The following is a 10,316-nucleotide window of genomic DNA, read 5'->3' on the forward strand; positions in this document are numbered from 1 at the left end:
TAACAGCTGTCAGTGTGCAAGTCTGGCTTTTTTACTGTCTCCATTTAGGGCACCCCTCTGAGTGTCTCTAGAACCTTGTGTGCCCGTGCAAGCTGTGTGTTCAGGGGTACAGGGGTATTACTGCTGTATACATGTGATGGGGGTGCTGCACTCAGTACTTCTGTGACTACACAGTGCTCTCTATATCTGTACGTGTGGAAGAGATAGACTCTATTTCCATAGCAAACAAGCTCTTTAATTCCCCTTTCCTTCTCATCATCCGCCTGTTTCTTGTGGGCCACGTGTCAGCAACTTCTAGTTACTTGTCTATAGCCAGTTACGGTTGGATTTTCTCCCAAGCATGTAAACTTTTGTAGCAGACTGACAGGCAAGCACAGTGTACATATCAACGGGTGGATCTGCCTCACTCAGGTTCAAATCTGAGCGGAGCATCAGAGGACACAAGGTACCAATTCCCAGAACTCAAACAGGCACTGCTGACCATCGCATGCCTGCACAGCTGTGAAGCATTTGAATAGAGGCAATAGCCCTCTGCTAGCAAATGTCCATCTGCATGACGATTGTCTTAGACATCAGTGGATTTAGGCTAAGACCTGAATGCATTTAGGCCAGGGTTGAAGCAAGTCTCTGGATCTTTTCTGCCTCTGCTCCAGAGCATACTGTGGAGGTAATTTTTTTTTAATGGTGAGTCTCACACAGCTGTATTCTCCATGCAAATTTCCTGTCAGGCCAGGAGCAGCAGTACTGGAGCTTGTATTATGAAGCTCAAACTGAGGGAGAACCGCACCTTTCCAAGAAAGGGCATCACAATTACCTGTTTCTACAGAAAAAGCTGAGAAGGGGGGGTGGGGGTGGAAAGGGAAGAAAAGGAAAGACACAGAAGTCTCATTCCTTTATGCTCTGGGTTCTTTGTAGTTTTCTTTACAAAGGTCAGAGTTGTCTCAAGAAATGGGAAATTCTCTGAATCCTTTAAACTCTAGTCCCTTTTCTTCTTAAAGTGGCCTAATTCCAGGGAGCTTAAGGTCTAACAAGGGATTTGATCCTACCTCCATCTCGCTCTTTCTTTTTCTCACAGCAGGTTTGATGGCACTCAGATTGCTCATTTGTATTTTCTTTTGTGAGACAAAGCACTTTGGTTTCTTTTCCAGCTGTCATATGTGTTCTTTTCTCTGCCTGTCTGGAAGACAACATTCCTAGAGAGGTAGCTAGCAGGAGAAATCTTTTCGCTTTAATTATAAGAAAAGAGGTCAAAAAAATTGTACTGAGTTGAGCTTTGTTTGAACATCCCTGAGATGTGAAGATCCGATGCCTGAGGGTGCTGACCAATCCAGCCCGCCTCTGTTACTGTGTGAGGTGCTGCAGCCCTTCTCCCCATTACAGCCATAGCTCTCTTGGTAAAGTTTTACTGCACTTCAGCAGGGGCAGCTAGTTTTCTTTTGCCCGTTTCCTCCAGGAAAGATGCTCAGCTTAGGAGGGCTCATCCCTGCCCTTCCACTGATCATTCACCTCCATATAGTTGATGTGCTTGTTTGCCTGTGGTCATAGCAAAGCTAGAAAGGTGCTAGATAACATAGACATGTTTGAGTTCCTGGAGTCCTTCCCAGATGCTGGGGATGAGACTGTGAAATGCGTTTTTTTTTTCTCTTACCTTTACACTGGATCAGTTCCCAGAGCCAAGAGAAGGTTCAACCTTGTAAACAGAGATAGTCAAGACACCCTAATGAGCATTAAAAGAAGTGGGGAAGGGTCTGGGATGAGGAGAGAAATGGAGCGCTGAAATTGCAGATGTTTGGTAGAAATTTGGCAAAGGATTTTAGCAAAAAAAAATAAAACCACCAACCCCCCCTCAAAAACCTGGGAGGAGAAGAGACATAAGAATTATTGTGAATGTCAAAACATCTTGGGTTTGACTGTAGTGTTTCTAATATTAAACACTCACATGTTTAATTTTGACATGCTTTTCACAGAAATACCTTTGTTTTTTTGAAATGGCATTAACACTGATCTACATTAAAAAGAAAAGATTAGGCAGCAACTTGAATAACCCAGAGAAGAAATAAAACGGTGTATTTGGATTGACCCAATTTGGGGTTGGCCCAAGATGAAATAGTTATGATTTATTTTGCTGAAAACCTTTACACAGTTTTGTTTCTGTTTGAATCAAACCTGTTGTTTTTCTTACCAGGTTTTTCATCCAGACACTGCGAAAACCAAGAAAAATCATTCTTTGGTCCATTTGACCCCTGGCTAGTCCAGCTTCTCCTCGTTTTAGCAGAAAGGGATGGGCAAACTAGAGTATCTGAAAAGTGCCAGACTTGAGAGGTACCAGTGCCCAGGTCCAAATCCTCTTGGCTCACTCCTGAGGCATGTATGTCCCTGATGATGTAGGGCCTATTAAGAAAAGACTGTATCCTCAAGACATCCTTTCTTTAAGTGACACAGTGTCTCCAGTATTTTTATAGGACAGCACTAATTTTTCATAATGAGACACAGTAGGCTCCAGCCTTTTAATAGACTTGTCAAGTCTCTCGTATTCAGGATGAAATTAGCTCATTTGGTTCCTGTCTCTCACTCCCCTGTTGTGGTGCTGCTGAGATGTGGATGCGCAGTGCCATGGCCCTCTGCTGCTCCAGAAGGATGCGCCCAAATGTAGCCAGGAGGTCTGGTGCTGCCAGGAAGCCGAGGAGCACACGTGGCTGCTGGGATCCTGCAGATAGTACAGACCACGCAGTGACTGCTGCAGAATGACCCACAGTCCCCTGTCCACATCCCCCGTTCTTCCTTGTCATGTCCTCAGTGCATGTTTGTCTATGGGACCCCTGTGTGCTGGCTCAGAACACGGATGAGAGGGGAGTTCCCTTAGCCTGGGACCTTTCTCTGCTTTGTCCAGTGTTAGAGACTGTCCATCACTGTTTCTCTCTCCTTTGGATGGTCCCTCCAGAAGTAACAGCTCTTCTTCTTGAGGCAGGACCCTCCCGGCACAGCCCAGTGAGGCAGCTCCAGCTCAGGATTTCTAACAAGTGCTTTGCGTGGAGCTTCACAGCTCGTCTCCTTTGCTGGGGTGGACTTGCTTCCACCACCGAGAGCTCCATGGAAGCTAGTCTGAGGTCTTGTTAATGTACAGGCTGGGGTCTAACAATATGCAGGCAGGCAGATTGCTTGGAGGAAAGGTGCAAGGCCAGCAGTGGGAAGTTTTGCAGGCTCTGGAGTGTCACCACACCAAGCAGCTGAGGGTGGCAGGGCTACGGCTGAGTAACCGGCTACTCTCCTGATGACGAGAGGCTTATTGTGATAAAATCCCACAGCTTTTTGAAGTATTAATACTGAAAGAAAAAAGGGCTTCCAGTGCATCTCCAGCACACTGCAGCCTGGCCCCAGAGTGGCATTCCTCAGCAGAGCTGGTGACACCCGCCATTAGTAATTCACAGCAGCAATGCGCCTGCGAGACTCAAGCCTGAGCGTGTGGGAGGTGGGCGAGGTAAGCTTCCCCTTCCCGGCTCTGCTGGGGTTTGCTGTGCATTTCTTCAGGTCACTTCATCTCGGGCAGGCTGCTGAGAGATCCTCGTCTAACACTAGCATATTCTGAGATCGAGAAAGGAAGGAGGGACCAAGAAAAGAAGAGAGGATAAAAATGGCTATGGCTAGGGCTTGAGCCTGCTAAGTCGTGCTTTTTTTCAACTTTCCCTTGTGTGCTAGTAAGAAGTCCCCTGCCACCCATCGCTGCTTTCTTGCAGCTTTCCTTGGCCCTGGCACAAGTGTGTATCATGCTGCATAGTGTCAGCACGTGCATGTGCCACCCCCACATGTGTGTGGCGAGGGAACGCATGTGCAATGGGGTCTGTGCTGGGGCCACCACCGCACCCCATCTCATGTGAATGCCGGTCAAAAAAGCGTGCCAGCCCCCTTCTAACAGCTGGCACAGCCAAAGAGCTTGCCTGCCTTATTAACAGTCCACTTATCTGGAATCTGCTCACTGAGCAGAAACTGCTCCATAAATCCTCCCGCAATTTGCATTCCTCTTTGCTGTCGCTCATTACCACTGACCTCACTTCTTCTGCTGGAGCTGATCAGCCTCCCACCGTCCTGCCTGCGAGACACCTCTCCATTACCACAACCTATTAGCAGTGGCAGCAGCAGTGCCTCGGCGAATGAAGGCACTGCTGCTGAGTCAGGAAACATTCCCAACTCAACTCTTCTCTCTTTGCTCCTTCCCTGGGCCCCGGGAGGGAGACAGTGACAGTGAGCGCAGCTCAATTGCTCTCCCTCATGCGTTTCAAGGCCAGGCTCCGCATCCCGGGGAGCTCAGCGGGGTCATTACTGGACTTGCACTCTTGCAGGCACGGGTGGGAAATGAAGTGTGTCGGCTGGAAGCATCTGAAACCAGAAGTGCTTGCTAATCAGCTGTGGGGTTTCTAAATTAGCAGCTCACCCACTTGGTGCATGTGGATGCAGGTTTATAGCTTAATACCCAGCTCCTCAGTCTGTGGGATTCGTCTCTCTTCTCCTTCCTTTCTCAGGAGCAGAGCAGCAGCGAGTGCCCGCAGGCACACACTTCCCACCCCAGTCCCAGGCTGGTGCCTGAGGATGCTGAAGCAGCTCAGCCTGCTTTGCTGTGTCCACCCACTTCAGACCTGTGCTAGGGGCTTGTGATGGGTCAGGGGCAAAGAAAGCCAGGATTCATGTTGGTGCTCTCCTCCTTGCGTGCCGGGGCAGCTGGAAGCGCGGGAGCTCATGCTGCCTCCTCTTGCCCTGCAAAGATGCGGCAGCACCAGCTGAGCGCTGGGCTCCCAGGCAGCGGAGCAAAGGCATGGCCGTGCTCCAGTCCTCCCATCCCGCTCCGCACTGCCGGGAAGGGCTGAAAGGGGGCTTATGTCGTACCTGTGTATTGAACCTGTTACACTATCCCTTCTGGATCATGCCGGGGATCCCATAGTGAAGTACCACAGCAGATGTTTCCCAGAGCCTCAAAATAGTCACGTAACTCCTGTTTTTCAGTTCTCTGCTCAGGGTTGAAATCGTAAGTGGCCAGAATGGCTGGAGGCGTGCACTGCCTGGAGCATCTCAGTTCAGAGCGTGCTGGGGGAAAGGAGCTGGCCGTTTTGTTTAAATCCAGGTGTGATTCCCTAAGTTTTAGAAGCTGAAATGTGATTTTCAAGTGAGTCCCCTGGTCTCTGTATGTACAAATCCATTGTGAGTTGTATGGAAATATCTTATATTGCCTTTACTCTGTGAACAAGCATTCGTTCTGTAATGTAAGGAAGGGTTTTATTTTAATGGGAATGGAGGAAGGGGTGGGGACAGAGAAAATAGCCTCCTGTTATTCCCCAGGCTCTTTTCCCTTTGGCCCAGGCAAGCAAAGCCTGTCTTTTCCAGGGGAGAAACATGTTTACTTAGTATAGCAGAGGGACCAAGATGCAGCCTCATTAAAACACAGCTCACGTATAGCCGGGGGTTTCATATATAGCTTTTTTTTTTTTTTTTTTTAACCTTCCCTGTCTTGATGGAAACAAAAGGAGAAGAGAGGGGAAAAAAAATAAAAAAGAGAAAGAAAAAGAAGGAAGTGAATTGCTTAATGGAGGTGCTCTGCCTGCATATTTAATACACTGATTTTATTGAATAGAAGGTGAAAAAGTGCGCCTTGTTTGTTGCTTGCCTGTCAACCCATGGCAAGAAGGCATCCTTTCCCCTGGCTGGTGCCTTTTATTAGTCAATGGTTTCCAGAGTGTAATTATACCGTAGATCTGAGATGCATTATACACACAATTACAATTCCCCAGCCGAGCCTGTTATTTATTAACCGGGGAGATATTTGTTCAATTGTTTTGGAGGGCTAAGGTTTTCTTTTGTTTCTTTCTCTTTCTTTTTCTTCCCTCCCCTTTAAACTGTAACACAGATCTTTACGAAAGGTCTGTCCTTTGTGACTCAGCAGGAATGGGGTGAATGGCCCATTCTCCATTAGCCCACCATGCCACCTAAAAGCCTTGGCAAGAGGAGCTGAGCATGTGGCTGCATTTGCAGGGGCAGAGCGGAAAGTGCTCAAAGCTCGCATGGGAAGTTTTCTTTGCTGGGCTCCTGGTTTGCTTTCACACAAGGGAAGTGACCTCTGGCTTTACAGAGTGCCTGCGGGGGGACTGTTTGTGGCTAAAGGCCAGCACAGCCTTGCCAAAATCTATTCCCTCCTGTGCATTTGTGTAGGTCAGAGCCCCGTGTTCATGTTCAAGTCAGGTTTGCCACACCTGGATACCCACCCAAAGCCTGCTTTGACTTCTCATGCATTGTACTTGAGAGCATCCCTTATTAAATGAGAAATTACAGCTTGGCCTCACAGGATTTTAGGAGTCCTTCAGGGCAAACACCATCTCTTTCCAGAATTTGTGGACCACTCTGGACAGGCAGAAAGAACATCTTGGCTCACATTATTTTAACAGCTTCTGTTCCTTATTCCGGTAAGAACCCAAAGGGCAAAGGAGAATGGCATCAAAAATATATAGGCAGGGTCACTGGTTTAGCCAAGAATTTTAGGGCCACGGAGCATAACATAATTGGCCACCAGCCAGTCAGAGCAAGGGTCCACCTCGCCTCGTCCTGTCCCATCTCTAACAGCGCTGGTAGCAGCAGAGTAGGGAAGGAATATAAAAGCTCTGCAGCCACTCTCCCCTCAGAAATATGTTTCCTGAAATGTAGTGAGCTCTGTTAAAAATGCATCCCATCCATCTATCATCCCAGGTGCTGTCCTGCTGGGATTTTTCCATTTCCACAATATCCTCACTTTAATAAGGTGACCAGAACAGGGCGAGAATCATTTCCTTGTTATTAATTATTACCATGACTGCTGTACAGCAGTGTGCTCAAGGGTGTAGAGCTATAATCCCCAAGAACCTCCTCCTGAAGGGCACTTTATCTTCCCTCACGCTCCTAACCCCTGCTATGTCAGACCCGCCCCCCCGGTTTTCCTCTCAAGCTGTGCTTCAGCCCTTCTGCCCTTGACCCTGTGTCACCGGCCGCTGTGTCCCCAGCTCCTCCTGGCGCGAGTTTTATCCCTTCTTCAGACTCTGCCTGGATGGGAACGTCTTCCTAATATGACTGCAGAGGTAGATTTAAACTGATAAAGTTTTACAGGTATAATGCCTGTGCAGGGTGCGAATTTTTGGCTATGAAAGGAGCCTATTTCAGGTTAGCTGGTGTCACCTGGAAGGTGTTTACAGTACCCCATCCCTCTGCCCCTAAGCCCCCTTTTCTCATATGGGGATAATGGTGTTCATGCTGGGATTCATTCTGCTAATCGGGTGTCTGCATCCCCGCTGACACGACTGCTGGAGCTTTCCCTTGCAGGCAGGACCTCAGAAGGCACCTTGGGTTCTGGTTTCAATGGGGCTGACACCTAGGGCTTCTGGCAGCTCTGGTGTTCGGTGTGTGGCAGGTATTACTGCCACCACAGCCACCCGCTGGTGCCTGCTGCACTCTTCTGCCGCATGTATCTGCCTCTGGAACCAAAAAAAGCAGAGATGGTGTACCAGCTGTCCAGCCAGTGCAGCTGGCAGCCCCAGGTGGCAACAGAAGCTGCTGGTGAAGGTGGGTTTGGGCTGCCACAGCTAAAGCCCAGGCAAGTTCTTATGCAGGCAGCGGTGGCAGCAGGCTGGCATGGGAGCGGGCAGCTGTGGCAAGGTGACTTCTGAGACCACCACAGCCGTTTGCTTACGCACGCCCAAGTCAGATGCCCACAGCACTTTCTGCTGTCAGCTTACAGACACCCTGGCAGTGTCTTCTCCTGTCAAGGAAGGATAGCAGCTAACCTCAGAGAAAGTCTTAGGAGAAACAAAGCAGCTGTTGTATTCACATGGGTAAGGAGCTGGGATCCAGTCCTAGTTTGCACTTTCTGGAAGTGGCTCCATCTTTACAAGCCTTTTGCACCTCTGCAGCCACGATGAGTTAAGAGCCTAACTTTTTTTTTTCTTCCTTTTTTTTTTTTCCTCTAACAAAGTCATGGTCCGCTTGGGGCTGGGTTTTACTTGTTTCCACTTACACTGACAACATGCTTGAAAGGGAAGCAAGAGGAGACCCTGCTATTTGGAAACAGCATCTGTATTTTACTCCCTTTCATTAAGTGAAATGCAATGTCCATAAACTACATTGTGCACAAAGGTCTTTTTCTCACCTTGATGCATAGCAGAGCATGGTGTTGATGACAGCTCTCACATCTATTGGTTTTCTCTGCCAGGCTAAATCTAGTTGCAAAAAATGATAGAAATAACTTTTAAAGGTCTTCGTTTCAAGTCCCAATACCTGCCCTATGTCTGAAAGATTGTAAAGATGAGATACTGGGTGAAATGTGATGTGTGCACAGCATATGTGATTTAGGATAGTGAAACCCAAAGAAACATGCGAAAAAAAAACAGGCCTGAATTTCAATGGACAGCTTTAAGTGTCTACTTTGTAAGAGTTTCTAAATTTTCAGCTGAAGAAATTATTTAATAAATCCATTTGTCCCTGGTGCCAAATTTGAAAATTGAATTCAGTAATTATACATCAGCCAGTGGAAATCTCCATATATAACTAGCTGTGGAGTAATTCTGATGCCTATACACTAGATCCCACAGAACTTTAGGACTGGGATTAAGACTTGGGACTAAAATTAAGACTGCTAGTCAGTATGTTCCATCAGATGTAAAAAACAAGGAAAGAACGGATTAAATGAATAAATATTTAGGTTTTCATTTTCTTTTGCCAGTCTCTGTCACTCTCTGTCTGTCACCTGCAGCAGATGCAGTTCATATCTCAGCTGAACACACAAATAGTGTAAGTTCATTTTGGATATGTTTGTTTGTTAGGCATCCATTTGTTTGCATGAGTTATATGGCTTCCATCAATTACACCGTACGTGGCTCATTATGCGAGATCATTTTGCAGTAGCGTAAGAGCACAAACTGTTGTGTGATTCCTAATAGTGGCTGCTGAGATTGAGGGAAAATAATGGGAGTGGGGAAACCTGCACCATTATTGTTTTTATAATTGCTGGTTTACATGGTAGGAGTTCCCGTGTAGAAATTACAAAAAGTAATAAGGTATTTTAGGTCTAGAATCTGAGGTTTTAGATCAGACTGCACCACTCAGGATACAATGCAGAATTCTTCCAAGAACAGGGGGGCTATGGTTTTCATGGAAGACATTTTGCTTTCATTACAAAAATGCTGCTGCTCGTTTCCTTTTGGAGGCTTGCTATTAGAATGACTCCCTGAATAGCAATTACAGGAGAGCTGCAAAAGTTTATAATTTTTGATTCAATGCAACCACTTCACTAGTATTAAACATTCTTATAGAAATGGCACTACATACTGCATATACAACGCTTAATTTGCCCGTGACCAAATCAGCAACAATGTTCTTAGACACATATATCTTAGGAAGAGGAAGGTAATGACTAATTAGCATTAGGAGTATGATCAAGGGTTTATATCCTGTAGTGTCTTAGATCAAAGATGATGTGGGCTTGGTGTTCTCAGCCTGGATCCCTATGGGCACGTGTCTATGTTAGGAAGCCACATTAAAATCTGGCATAATTCAACATGATTAGCTGGTTCTGTTCAAGCAAAAGCTGGTTTCATAGGCAAGGGTCTCAGAAAGGTGGAGACGGAGGATTCAGACTCCGGATAAGAGGCAGAACTGTGTGAGGGGAGCTCAGGGCTGGAGTAACAGGGGGAAAGCAAGGCAAACGGGCATGGCTGTTAATGGGCCCCCGAGCTCTGTGTAGAGGGGGAGCTCCGAGCCAGGAGTGAGGGGTCCCAGGAGCACCGTGGGTACAGGGACACGGAGCTGCAAAGGTGGTGGGGAGAACAGGGGAGATGCCAATCAGAGGAATGCTCGCTGCACTCTAATTAATTATATGAGTTTTAAGGAGGGTGAAGTCACCTCAACACCAGCTCGCTAGATATATGGGATTAGTTTGTACAATAATGAAAGGGTAATAACCAGCATTTAATTGATATGGTTGATGAACTAGCTGACCCCTCAGCCCAGTGGGCATTTAGATACTGTTCAGAATTGCACTGAGCCTAGCTAGTTCTCTGTTTGGGGCGGGGTGGGGGGGAAGGGGAGATTGGCAAGAAACATTAATGAAAAGCAAAATGTAGTAATTACATGTTGCATTCTCATGTTCCCCCCGATGTTTTAAATCAGGGGTGGGGATCTTTACCATCTAGCACCGTCTTTGTGCACCAGACCAGCAGTGTCCAGCTTGGCATCCTGCCTTGTGACAGAGTCCAGTATCAGATGCCTGAGGAGGTACAAGAAACCCCACAGAGCATGGGTCCGGCTGCCTT

The sequence above is a fragment of the Falco punctatus genome, assembly GCF_963210335.1.
Source record: "Falco punctatus genome assembly, chromosome: 6".
NCBI lineage: Eukaryota > Metazoa > Chordata > Aves > Falconiformes > Falconidae > Falco > Falco punctatus.